The 14577-nt window shown below is 38.2% G+C and overlaps 1 long non-coding RNA gene across 1 annotated transcript in view; it reads left to right on the forward strand.

Moving 5' to 3' along the window:
- Positions 1–634: 634 nt before the first annotated feature.
- The window catches only part of LOC104162697, a 28941-nt gene continuing 14998 nt past the window's right edge, over positions 635–14577 (forward strand). The window contains exon 1 of the long non-coding RNA XR_696464.1: positions 635–706. This is a non-coding gene — a long non-coding RNA (uncharacterized LOC104162697). The remainder of the gene's footprint in view (positions 707–14577) is intronic.

The following is a 14577-nucleotide window of genomic DNA, read 5'->3' on the forward strand; positions in this document are numbered from 1 at the left end:
GGTTTTGGAGAGATGAAAATATGTTTTGAAACTGCCTGATTTTAAAAATTAAAATTAGCAACTGATTGAAGCAACCTGGAAGTTTGGAATATTAAAATAACTCACTGTGAGAGGCATCATCAAGGCAAAGAGCAAAAGAGAAAGTCAAGCCATAGGTAATTTATTGTGCAACGGTGAAGTTTGACTTGAGTGTCACCTGCAAACTGCATGGGGATATATGTGTAAATAGCACAAACAGGGATGCGCAAAGAAGTAAGGATTCATTGTTTTGTTTTGTTTTGTGTTTTTTTTTTCCTACTGGAGAAGCTTCAAAGGCTCCAACAGCAGCTTGTGCTAAATATGTGATTCTTACCTAAAGTCTTTTTACAATTTCCTCCCTGAGAGCCATCTCTTTTGCACAACCTTCCAGAACGAAGAGGATACACTTATTTAAAACAAACAAACAAAAAACCATCTCTGAAACTTTGTAGAATACCTGATTTGAGGGTTGGGTTTGGTTTTGCGGGGTTTTTTTTGGAGCGACTTAAATGGATAAAATATCCAAATTACTATTATTTACTAGATATTGGCATGCATGTAAATGATGTTATATGAAATCTGGATTATTTATTTATTTCTTTGTTGCAACTTTCCAGAGTGCCCAGTTCTACAAAGTTACCACAGAGCAATACCAGAAAGCTGCTGATGAAGTGTCAGCTCGGTTCAAGTAAGTCTTTTCTGTTGTTTTTGAGCCTGGCAGCTGGATGTGTTCTTATCCACATTAAAATGCACAGTAATTCCCCTTCCCCCATCATAGATCCTATCAGTCTGTACTCGTTATTGAAATGAGAGATTTTGAATAATTTCGAAGCCAGTGCATAGTAACCATAAGCTGCACAGAAACTGGATGCGCAGTTAGTCATGTACTAATTAATTTATACTTGATAAGATGCATGAAATATTCTAAAAATATATGCCTTAACATTTTTTCTATAATGGAGCACCAAAAATGTGGTTCCAACTTTGCATTACAATAGTATTCATCCTGTGCTTGCATGACGTGAAAAGGTTTAAATTAGCAACTTCATTTTGCCCTTAACAGTGAAGGTCAAATTAAATATTTTTTATTAGTTCTGGGGATAGTTAAATGAAGATGTAGTAATTGATGGATCAAAGTGACTCTGACCCTTAGCCTTGGACTCTTCCCTTTCTGCTGGTTCATCCATTAGGCAGAAGGTTCCATTTATCATTTTAGTAAGGATACAGAGAGAACTTTTTACAACCTTTTGGTCTCAGTGGTAACCAAGACATGCTGTATAAAATGAATTATTCGGTGGTGATTTTTAAGTTTGTGGCGGGCTTTTATTTTGGTTTGTGTTTTGTTTTCTATTTTGATGAGCAAGAAGAGAAAAGGCCGTTCTGAGCTGCTGATAGTGATATAAATAAAGTTCTTTAAATATCATTTTATATCTTAATATTGTGAATTGTTAAATATTCTCTAGTGTATACTTAAAGTCTTTGTACTGGTCAGTGGTGTAGAGTATATTGAGGTCAGAATTCATCTGTCCCTTAAACAAGAGGGACAGGATGACCGTCGACTCAAGGACTGATTTAAGCATAATTTGGAGGGTTCCCCATGACGTGTGGGAAGCCGGGTATGTTGTTATTCATTTTCTTTTTTTTTTCATCTGTGATAAGCTTCCCATCAAGAGAGTTTTTCTCCTTCCTCTGTTACAGTGGGACGTTTTCAGGTTTTGAAATCTAATTATTGCCTAATTTGACTTTCATTACTTCCAACCAAGCTTTTGTTGTGATTTGAAGTACTAGTTGATAGCTCTAGGTGGTCATTGTGGCCAGAGATGGGAAACGGCTTTGTGTTTGGTTTTTTCCTCCTAATGTATAAATGATTTCCGAAGTAAATCAAATGCTTTTGGGTTCCTTTTTGCAGAAATGGAACTGGTAGATATAGCAGGGGCCAGTCGTTAGCATCAGGCAATGTCTTAAGAATTTTAAGAGAACCATTTTGAAGGATGTTTCAGTCTATCTGCATAAACCAAAGAATGTTTACTGAAGAGGGATTTGGAGAGGGAATCAGAGATTCCTAACATTGATGAGATTGGTCTTTTCTTAATTTTCTAGAGACTAAAGGTATAAATAGAAATCACCTAGTTGACGAGTCTTTGCTTTAATGCCATTACTGAAATTGCTGTGCTGCTTTTGCCCTTGAAGCCAAATTTCCTGAAAAATTATTTGGAGCTTTTTGATTACTGGATCTGGTTTTGGTCCATTGCCTTAAAAAAAACAAAAGGAAAGCATGAAAAGAAAAAGGTGTACCTGAGGTATGCGCACAAATTGTGATAGATTTGATAAAGTACATGAAATACCAATATTACTTTATCATTTTAAAGTTTTCCTTATAAAAAATCCTTTTAAATGCAATGTCTTTTTATTGAAGGTTTAAATTCAGCAGGTGTTATTTTATCACTGCCTTTTATATGTAACTTGATGGATAAATTGTGAATGATTAGTGAAACCTAAAGATGATGCTCTTTTGGTGTCACCAGGCACTTCTCATGTTCAGTTTAATTGCATGTGAGGATTGAGGACAGAGTTTCAAGCAGTGGTGTTTAAAGAGCTTGTTTAATTGGCTGTAAAAGAAGAATTAAATAAGGTTGAACTGCGAAATTTTGTTAATGCATAAACCAATGTGCTGCTTGTCAGTGTGATTTCAGGTTCTAAGTGTGAGATTAATAGATCTAAAAGTGGTATTATTACAAAATAGCCTCACTTTATTTTAGACATGTCTCGAATTAGTTAGAAAGTTTTATTGAGGTAGCTTGCATTTCTTGAACTTTTTAAGCTGTATCTCTTTCAAGAGCAAACAGAAGTAGATAATTACTTAAATATTTCCTGGATTCTCCTTTTTCTTCCTCCATTTAGTCTCTGAAATTACATCAGCTGTAGCTTCATCAGTCTTTAGGGATAATTTGCCCCATTAAAAGGGAAAAACCCAAGATCCCATATAGACTTGTATCAGAGAACTGGCAGGCCTTCTGTACTTTGTCTGCAGTCCTTATTGATGCCTGCTTATTACCTTCTCCAGCGCTGCCTGGATTAGAATGATATTCCAAATGTTCGTGGTAAATGTTTTATCTCCGTGAGGTCCTGATTCACATTGATCAAATTCTGAATTATCAAATGGTTCATCTCTTTAAGACACTAATTCACATTGATCAAATCCTAAATGACCAGGTTCAGTCAGTTCCTGCAGTACCCAAATTACATTAAAACAACATTACTAGAGCATGCTGCCTTTTCTAATGCAGGAGTTATGTTACCCGCAGTTACATTATAACCAGAATTATTATATTATGAAGATGTCTCTGTTATAATGAGAAGTTTACACAAGAAGAAAAGAATGCAATGTTACAGGAAGAACCAGGCTTTGGGCAAAGATTTGAACTTTTACTAATCAAATTGTACGTTGGCATTGTGGGTTTTTTTCCTTAATTTGAAGGGCTGGTAGCGGGAAGTTTGGTGGCTGCGGTGGTGACATTTTATTCCCTCGTGATGTTTAGAGCCAAGTAACATCTTGATTATTCATTTAGGAATAGAGTAAGTGGATAGGGAAAATTTGGCCTAAAATAAATGTTTTTACTTTATCTTCTGTGGGTTTTGGGTCCTTGTGGTAGATAGCAGACTTCATAGCTGTGCACTGGTGCTTTTTCTAAAATAGTTTGCCATTCCTCTCCTGCTCCACTGCTTTCTCATAGACAACATGGAGTTACTTCTTGTTGCTGTTTTCTTGGCAAAAACATAATCCCCAGTTGGCCAGACTGGTAGAAAATCCAGGTCCTCTTTGAGGATCGGCTGTTTGATTTGGATTCTGCTGCCCAGGTGGGTTTTGTGGGAAGCAAAGCAAGGGTGAGGTTTTCCCTGGTATCTCAACGTGTCACTTCAGTGTCACTGCCAAACTCCTGTGTCTGCAATGAAACCAAATTCTAGATCCTGTGTATCACAGCGCAGGGTTTATACGTGTTTGTGTGTTGATAGACTCTTGGATGGAATTATCCAGAGCTAACAGGTTTAATCACGGAGGATTCTTTGCATCATCTGGAAGCTTGGGTGTTTATTCTGAATTACAGATTTTGATGGCTTTATTCCCTTGCTATCAGACTTTTGATCATGAACCTCGCCATCAGGAGGAATGCCTCTTGGGAGCTGGAAGAGCTCGTTTGATTAAACAGAGAAAGTTTGGGATCTGCTCAGTCTGCTTCCCACGGTACAATCTTCACACATTTGAGATGTTTTAAAAACAGTTTTACAAACCAAATCAATACATTTCACGTGATCCTCGATCGTTTCCATTGCTCTGATCACTGATGGAAGTGAGGACTCAGTGATAGCCAGGTAACAGGCTATTACAGTCTTGAAAATATGTTCAGAAAAGATTCAGGATAGAATGAACAGAAATAAATGACAAAACATCAATGTCATCTCTTCCTTTAATTGGTGACTTCTGTTTCATGAAGGTTGGGTTATTAATGTTTACTGAAAATAAAATTTAGAGCACAGTTATGTTTGATGCTTCACTGTAAATACATAGAAGCATTAAGAGCCTTTCCTTTAAGTTGTCTTATAGTTATTATTCTTTTGAACTGGGAAATGAAGCTGAGAAAGTTTGTAATAAAGCCATATTACATGAATAACAATGATGCTTCGATCTTCAAATATAATTGTCTCACAAAGCAGTGATGCCAATTTTCTGGACAGTGAAGAAAAAAAAAAAGGTATAGAAAGAAAATAAGCTTTTTAATGACAACCATGGACTGAGACCAGGGAAGTGTGGGTTTATTTCACTGGTCTCATTACCCTTCTGATGTTGGGCACATACGGTGATTTTTAAGGGACTCTTCTGCACTATCTGTAAATTAGGAGTATTGATAGTTCCTTAATGCAAGTATCTTTAGTAGCTACCATGTTGTACTCACGTACTACTGTAAGATAGAAATCCATTTTGGAGATGTCCAGGCAAATAGTTTCTGCTTTGTTTCTGCTTGTGCAGATCCACGGGTGAGAAACTTTCAGTTTTCTAGCAGTTCCTTTTGCTACCTTAATGAACATTCATTGCTTTTAAAAAACAAAGTTAAAACTACAGAATATAAATTATTTGTGAAATACTACATAGTATTTTTTCCAGTAACAGAAAATAGAAAGCTATTTAGAAATCCTGGGACAGAACGTGCAGGCTTACCTTCTTCTAGTTGAGCTGCCTTTGCTCAGCCAAGGACGATGGGCTCTAAATAGGAACATCCCGAATTAATCTTCTCTTAAAAATATAGCATGTATATGTAGTGCTTTGTATTGAAACAATTGTTTCAATATTTTTTTTCCCTGATGATGCTGTTGCTGGTAGTATTCTTGAATTTTATTTTCACGTGTTACAACTGGGGACGATGGTCCCAAGCTACCCATGACATCCTGCAGATGAGCATAGGAATGGTAAATTTTTGTATGTTTGTAATTATGTTTGTAAATTATGCTAGAAGGAGTGCACAGTGTTAAATACCATCAACTCATCTTCAACCATGGAGCTTTTCTTAGTGGCAGAGGTATTAGAATAGTCTTATTTCTCTTTCTTTCAGGCTGAGAGAGTTGGGGTTGTTCAGCCTGGAGAAGAGAAGGCTCCAGGGAGACCTTAGAGCAGCCTTCCCGTACCTAAAGGGGCCAACAAGAAAGCTGGGGAGGGACTTTTTACAAGGGCAGGGAGTGATAGGACAAGGGGCAATGGCTTTAAACTGGAAGAGGGAAGATTTAGGTTGGATATTAAGAAGAAATTCTTCCCGGTGAGGGTGGTGAGGCAGTGGCAGAGGTTGCCCAGAGCAGCTGTGGCTGCCCCATCCCTGGAAGTGTTGAAGGCCAGGTTGGATGGGGCTGTGAGCAACCTGGTCTGGTGGAAGGTATCCCTGCCCACGGCAGGGGGGTGGAACTGAATGGTCCTTAAGGTCCCTCCCAACCCAGACCGTGCTAGGATTCTTTGATTTCTACTCTTGCACTCCATCCCTTTTTTGTTCCCCAAGGCTACTTAGCTGTGTAGCTGCACCAACAGTTGTGCTGACACCATGTGGAGGGTGGCATAGCAGGGAGAGTTGCTTACATTGATTTAAGCAGTGTCACTGTCTGGTGTGTAATGGCATTGCCCTTAATGAGTGAAGAGTAAATGGTGTTTTGCAGAGTGGATGTGATATTGTCACCTCTCTTAGGGTTAAACCAGTCCAGATTCAGAACACGTAGAGCTGCTTCAGGTAGGAAGAGAAATCAATAAGGGACTACGAATCTTTTCAATCTCTGTTATTTATCTAGTACATCCAAAATCCTGTTCCTTTTGAATGCAAAAGGAATAAAACAGAATATGTTTTCTTTGCCCACTTCTTTCAGCCAGTACTTGATCCTGATCGACTTACCGGAGGGCTGCCGTGGCAGAGCTCGTTCAGGCAATGTGTTTGACTTTCTACTACTACTTTGTATACATGATTTTGCTTTGACATAGCATTCCTTCAGCTGGTGAAACCCTTTACACCATGCAAGCCTTATGCATGCCTTTGAATCAGAGCGAGGAAGCAAGAATTGTGTCTTTCTGCCTTTTAGATTGAATTGTCTATTGCTTCAGCAGCTTGGCTTGATGAAGGGACTTTGGTGATCAGTAGTTACCCTGTCTCAGTTGCTCCGCAGCCTATAAACGTATATTAGAGGATGTCTTTTGAACAGTTTTAGAATATCAAAATTCTATAAACCCTTTTTTCAGTACATTTACCTATGAAATGATGATGACTTCATCAATGACAACTTTAGTAAAAAAAAACGTAGATACTTAACTTTCTTCCTTTGATCAATATAGTCCATTAGGAATGAGAGTACTCAACAGAGCTGGATGAAATATTAATTGTGCATTTTTTAGCTAGATGCAGATTCATTCTGAATGAAGTGGGAGCAGGGACTTCTGGCATAATATCTGTGTGTTTTTCTGTTAAGCCCAGCATCACGAGGCTGTCTGCATGGGGATGTGTGCTTTTATTGAAATATTTGAGCTGTTATGTGAACTTTAAATGTGTTTATTTGGTTAGGAGATAGGTCTGAAGCATTGAATGTGTGTTTTGAGAGTTTTATTAACTTTTAAAATCCATTATTCAAAATTTAGATAGCATGTTAATTAAGGGGGCCAAGCCAGTTCTTTCCATGTTTGCCATAACCCTTTTTTCCCTTTTGTTTCCATTCTAGAAATCATGGGTACAATCATTAAAGCTCCCCTCAGGCTATCACCAGTTTTTCGCACATTTAGATACTTTACGGTCTGGAATGGAGAAAGCAATCTTAAAGTTAATTTTGGTAAAACACAAAGTCATGACTAGGAATTTTTTATAAGATATGAATTAGTACTTAAAATAACAGAAGGTTTTCTGGAAGGCAGGATAGGTATAGTAGGATATTGTTATAGTAGGATAACCATGTGGATAAACGTGCCTCCTTATCTGAGTGTCCGTTTCCTCTTCAGGTGAGTCTGGTCGATGCGTTCGAAGGGGAAAGCACGTGCTCATGTTTCAGCACACCATAGGTTTTCTATATTTGCTTATATTGAAATGTTAAATAATTTTATAGACTTCCATATGAAAGCAAGTGAGTGAAACTCTCCCTTCACGCATCAGTGGCCAACAGTTAAATTGGCGTGTTCCCTAGTTTTGTGCGCTGGTAATCAACCAAGTCCCCTGAAAATTGATGGATGCACTCATTAAGGACAGTTCTTGCTGCTGGCTGCAGTTTCGTGAGCCTCTCACAACCAGCGAAGACCGACTCCAGCAAGGGCTGACTCTTCACAGCGTGACTGGCATGTAACGCTCTGCAGCGGTACATCTGGCTTCGTGCTCCCTTTCCAGGACTAAAGCCTCTTGTTTTAATACGTTAAGCATCCTTTGTTGGGATTTTGTATAAACACGAGTAAATGATTTCCCAATTACAGTATTAAACCAAGGAAGGTTAAAACCCACAGTCTTTTTATTATTATTGTTATTAATTTGTTCTGTATTTTGTAATCTTCTGTGGCTGAGATTTACAAATACCTTTTCTAAGGATGTTTTTTATGAGTCCAAGCCATCTGTAGGATCAAAACCTACAAACCTCACAGCCCCCACTTTGAAGCACACAGCAGCAAATCTCTCTGGAAGGGAGCATGTTCTACGGAGTGGATGGTATGATGGTTTGTTTTTTTTTTTAAGATGCATACACCTGTTTCTGGTTACAGGGTGAAGAATGAATTGCCAATTACCTCTACATGTTAGAACATGACACTTCATATTGCAGGAACTTGTGCTATCTGTTCAGTTAAGGCCCCCAACTATGTAACCATCCGTTCCGAAATCATGGGGTGGAAAGACAGCAATCCTTGATCAGTCGCTAATATTTGTACGTGTGCAAGCTGCGGGAAGGGAGGTCAGTGCCACCGACCTTTGTTTTCCCATCAGAGCTCTTGAACAAGATGAAGTGATCAAAGCAGGATGCCAGTACATCAGCATGATCTCATTACTTTGGAAGCTGCATGCACAGATGCTGCTGTTCCTGCATCAGGCATCACTGATTTACATTCATAACACCTCCATTACAGCTCATTTGCTGCTGCTTGTAATTAATCAGTTCTTCCCTTTTTTTTTTTGCCTCCCTTCCAATAGTGCTGGGCTAAGTTGGGGGAAAAAAATGGACCGCAGTCATTCTGCGTAGACTCTATGTAGGTGAAATCACAGCTGTAAAGCCAAAAGTATACGTTAAACATTTTGGGAAATAATATCGAATCGTATGCTTTGTTGCAAAGTGCTGTCATACTCAGAAAATAAGGTTTGTAAAAACAGTATTAAGTTGCCTTAGAAAGTAGTTCAGCTGTCTTGTTGCCTCCTAGTTCACAAGAGATTAGTTCAAAAGTAAAACTTTCTCTTTAATTGCTGGTAGTAAAAATTATTACTGGACTTGACAATTATGGCATCTGGCAGGTATAGTGCACCTGCCTTACTCTGTAGCTAAAAGGTAAAATGGTATAAAAAGGCTAAATGGTATAAAAAATATTTTATTTATTTTTTCTACTATGGAAAGTAGGCAAGATGTTAGGCATGCGGAGAACAGGTACGCTCTAATAGCTCCTTCTCTGAGCAAAACTGCACTTTTAATTGCGGTTTATCTTCCAATATTGCTTTTTATCTTCCTGTTTGCTTAGGGCAGTCTAAATGGAAATGAATCTCAATCAGATTTGGACCTTGGTTAGCAGTCAGGGTCTCAGCACGATGTGTCCATCAGGCCTGGAGTGTTCGATAAGCATCTCCGTATCTTCCAACACTCACCCAGCACCCTGATGCTGTTTCCCTGACATTTCTAAAATAAAATCCTCACTCTCAAAACATCCAAACAGCAGAAATGCTGCTGGTACCAGAACCAGATTGCATTTATTTTATGCTCGCCTTCATATGTTTGTGTCTCAACACATTGCAGATGTAGGCAATGCAGAGTTGCAGCTGGCAACATCTGGAGCAGGGGCTGCTGCAGTTGTTGGCATCTGGGAGGTGGCACGGGATTATCGTGTCGTGGGTGTCGCTCCTTTGTTTTGATAAAGGAGGAAGTTCATCTCTTTGCTGTCATTCTGTGCTGCTCGTGGGCTCAAACAAATAAATAAAATTGTGCCAGGTTGCACTTGAGTAACTCTAATTTTTTGATGAATAGAACAAAATTGTGCAGCAGGCAGTTGGCAACATGTATGTTACGTGGATGTTGGATCATGGAGAAGCCTTTGTAGGTCTGCCTAGGATTTATGCTTTTTTATGTGTTAGAATACCTAACAAATTGCCTGCCTAATTTAACTTTAATTAGTCCACCTACATGCTACTATAAAAAAAATAATGAAAGGACCTGTATAGATATGACATAAATGCATATGGTTATCGCTTAAGGTTAGGGGACTTGACTGAGGTCAGCAGGGTAATATGTACCGAACCTGAGTCTAGAATGAAGTGGTTAATGACTGCCGTTTTTTACACAAACCTTATAGGCCGTTCTTCCTTTCACAGAATATATTTTTTCAGTGACCTGATTGATTTGGGTCTCATTTACAGGTAAGAGTTTATAACAGTCCCCAAACTTTTGTTTTCTGTCTTAACTACAATCAAGTAGTGATATTTTGGCTTTCTTTGTTGATCTTGTCAGTAACACTTCCAGCATAAGATTAATTTTGTTTTTTAAAAATATAATTTTGTTTCTTAAGCAGTTCCATTCTCTAGAAGTTGACCAGGGCACCAGAATGTACATTTTCATATAGCTTTGAACAGGGGAGCAGCATGAATCCTGCTGTCATGAGCATTACTACTTCTTTCTACCCTCAAAGCTACATAGTTTATCAATTATTCTCCTTTGATCAGAGAAAATTTGACATTTTGATAACTGAATTTTAGCCAGTAGTTGCCTTTTGTGAATATGACCGTTTTGAAATTATTTCCCAGAAGATACAAGTCTTGAAAAAAATTTCTTTCTCTTTTTAGCTTGGAATTTCCAGCAAGCTTTCCCAATGGGCATCCTTAAGCACAACTGTGCAAGTCAATTAATTGATCAGAAGGTAGCTCTGCAGCTACTCACAGGCCGACTGCTGTGACCATACACACACTTTGCACAGAGTATTACACCTGCCTTCTTGTAAGAGACCAAAGATCTGATCCATGGACTGCAAAATCTGAATTGTAACAGGATTCTGCATCTAATGGCTCATAGGAAATGAGCCCATTGCCTTTAGACACATAATAGTGCGTTACTGTGCCGTGTCAGCCGTGGAGCTAAGGGTTAGCCGTGTTAGTTGGAAGAACTTAGATCCAACAAGGCAGTCTATCTCCCTAGCAGAAAATTCAAGTTTTATTTATTTCCCTTGAAATACTATGCTGTTATTTAATGCATATCCTTTACAGGAATTGTTTTCTTAATGTTCTGCCTGTATTTTCTTTAAATTTTGCCCTGTTATTCTCAATGCTCTTCAATGCAAAATGCTAAATTCTTTTCTGAATGTGCCTTTTGTTTTTTTTCAGTGGTTATCACTGCATTTTTGAAGCATGAGTCCTGACATCTATAGGAGGAAATGCATATATTGGTCATGAAACATCCTAACCAATTTTTTAAAGGCTTTTACAGTATCTGATAAATGTGTTTTTAGATTTACTTGAACATGAGGTTCATTCTTAAGCAAATTAAAACTCTTTCCTTCTGTTTTTGAAGAGGGGATGTCCTAAATATTTTTGGTTTGCTTTGGCATTTTAAAACATTTTGGCTTGTATAGATGTGACCTGATATTTATGTTCCGTGCTGCACACTTAGAAGCATGAAAACCACACTATCTTCTAACCCTAGAAGAACATAAGAAGACACAAACTTGTTCACTAGGAGAAATTTTTCCCCATTACCGTTTATGGAGCAGTTAAGTGTTAGTGGGTTTTGTCAATTCAAGTGCTATGTGCCTTTATAGAGGATCTATAACTGAAATTGGAAACCATGTCAATGTTTAAAAAAAAAAAAAAATCATAAAGATGCACTCTCTCTCACTGTCCTCTGCCTTTCCATTCATCTGCCTGCAATATAAAATCAAAGTATAGTCCTGAAACATTTAAAGCACCCATTTAAGCCTGGGGAAAGGAACTGAACAAAATAGATAAAACTAATATGTGTGTCTTCAAGGAGACCACTCGAGTGCCATGTTTGTGGCTATAAACTTTATAAAGATGGACTCCACTGTCAAGGGTGTGTTAAGACGGATAATATTCCATAGCAAATGCTGCACTGTACCATATGCATTACTGGAAGCAAAAGAAGACCAGGATCAAAAGGTTTTGCGAGACAGGCTTTATAGATCCGTGTGTAATAGACTGCCTCTCTGTCTACACCACTTTACTATTAGTGAAATCTTGCTCTGCATGGGCTGATGAAATGCAGTCCCTTTTCTTCCATCACATATGTTCTTTTCCCTTTGCCTTGACCAGACACAGTAGTTTGTGTAGGCCAAAAAATTGTTATAACCCTTTCAATAAAAAGATGCAGTCAATGCGGTTTTTGTATTCCAAAAATTTTTTATAACTTTCTCAATGAAAGGATGCAGTCTGCACAGTCAATGTAGATTTTAAAACCAAGTTCTTTATAGGTAACTTCAGTGTCAAATGAATCCAGTTCACGAGCTCTTCTCTACTGAAAATTGTGGCTCCTTTAGGTAGAGAAATTGCAGATATTCTTCTGGACAGTCTACAAAAGAGGTTTTGGTGGCTTTTCAAGAAAATTGATTGAGGCTAAAGCTAATCTATGTGCTGGCTCTATCCCAAGTTCTCTTTATTTTAAACCTGGAGACTTGTTACTCCTCTCTGGTAGCATAGCATGACGCTGCATGGGGCAGAAGTTGTCTTCGAGTTCCTCAGTACCTGGTAAACCTCACGTTCAGGCAGATAAAGTCATTGCTGCTTTTTGGATCCTTGCAGTACAGATGTGTGAAGGTCAAACTTCACCATCACCCTCTTGTTCTGGCTATGCATTGTAAACTAATTGTTTTCAGATGATATCCAAGTTAATACAGATTGAGTATTCCCCCTTCTTCTCCATAAGAGGATGTATGTACTACTGAAATAAGTTTGTTAATTCTGTCAGATTTTGAGTTCAGTGCTTGAATATAAAAATCCTTAGTCACATAGACCTCTGCTAAAAGGAACTACTGAGATACTGATAATTTGCACTTCTTACTATAGTTTCTTGAACATGATAGGCATTTTCCTGCAGTCTCTATTTTGTGTGTGAAAAGTCCTGTTGTAGTACAGTATACATTTCTCAAGCTAGATCCACTGTGAAGTCTGATAATTTTATCATCTGTTGAAAGAAATGAGAAAAGCAGTTATTTCTTTAAAACTTTCCTTACCACTTAACATGAGTCCCAGTTTCAAGCCATTTAGGAGATCCATTAAGCCACTGGGTTGCTCCTGTGCATGCATTAGTAACAGACTTGGTGTAATATGGAAGAGGCTTGCTATATCATGGACACATTTATGAAGATTGATAACAGCCAGGGTTCAGTGTTAACTTTTATTGTCAAACAGGCTGCAGGAGAAACTGCCTAGTATTGCTTTTGCTTTGATTTATGAAAAGGTTGCGGCATGAAAAAGGCATCACATAAAATAGCTCTGCTGGAAGTAGCATTATAAAATAGGGCCGTAAGTAGACCAAACAATAACTAACTATAATTATGTTCATTATTGTCTCTCTCAGCTCTCCGTACCTTTGGTAGGGTGCTCGCACTCACTACCACGTCAGCTTTAAAGTGGACTCACCTTTCCCGCGAAGTGGGATGAGCATGATAAAATCCTGCTGTTTTATAAAGGCAGTACCCCCAAAGGAGAGCTTTTTTGTTTGTGCCATGCCATGAAAGAGGTCATTTAAATTTTATCTACTTGCAGAAGTGATACTAGGGGGAGGAGGAAGAGTCTTTAGAAAAAGATGCTCTTTCTGTTACAGTTTCCATCACTGAGGTATTTTGCCCAAAATTATTACTGTTCTTCTGTAAGGGTTATTTCAGACTGTGTTATATTTAGACCCCTTAAAAACAAAACCAAAAGTCCCAGCATGATGGCAAAGATCACCAGTTTTCATCTGTAGATGGCAAGAAGAATTATTTTCTTTCTGTTAGCCTAGTAGCATCCTTTGTAACGAGATGTGCCGCAGCAGGAGCAAGTTGAATTCTTCAGTTAGCAGCAATTAGCAGTAAAACTTTAGTGAGAATCAACTGAAATCAAGGAGCGTGACCTAACTGGGAAAAATGTTAGTGGTTGATCTAAAGTTTGTCAAACTTGAGATACTTTAACTTAAAAGCATTCCACTACCAAACTACCTGAAGACTTTGGCAAAAAAATAGCAACTTAAAAATCATGTGTGATAAGGTTATAAACCACAAGGCATCAGAATGACTTTCTTGGATCAGCTGAAGTTTCATTAAATAACCCAGTGTCTAATTAATGCTGCTAGAACACGGCAAATGTGTAAGGAGAGACCTTTGTAAGGTCTTTGTGAGTTGGCAATGATGTTTCCCTGCAATACCCTCTACCTTCTGGTACTAAACTGCTTTCTAGGTACCATCGTGTCTTGTAACAGTCTCAGGGAAACATCCACCAGTATTCACTGAAAGATTAAGAAGTGCAAAATAATTTTAAAATAATGAAAAATAATGAAAATAAATTTAAAAAAAGAATGTTGTGCTTTACAACTCATCTCTCAAAGTTCAGTTCATCATTTGTTCACGGTGAGAGGTGCATTTTCCCTACTGGGATGCTAAAAGGGGTGTTGAGGGCATTAAGTTTTACTGTTCCTATAACGCATTGTACAAGCGCATTAAAACTAAGATATATTATAGCAAGGTCCAGTACCCACTTATTATCAGCATGTTCGCAGGGTGATTATTGCTCTTCGTGTGTGTTTGCTAACACATTATTGTTGTTGCAGCCCAGCTGATTATATTTTATAAAAAGGATGGCTTGCCACAGCCTGGTGCAAGTCCTGGGA

The sequence above is a fragment of the Cariama cristata genome, unplaced genomic scaffold (assembly GCF_000690535.1).
Source record: "Cariama cristata isolate BGI_N322 unplaced genomic scaffold, ASM69053v1 scaffold196, whole genome shotgun sequence".
NCBI lineage: Eukaryota > Metazoa > Chordata > Aves > Cariamiformes > Cariamidae > Cariama > Cariama cristata.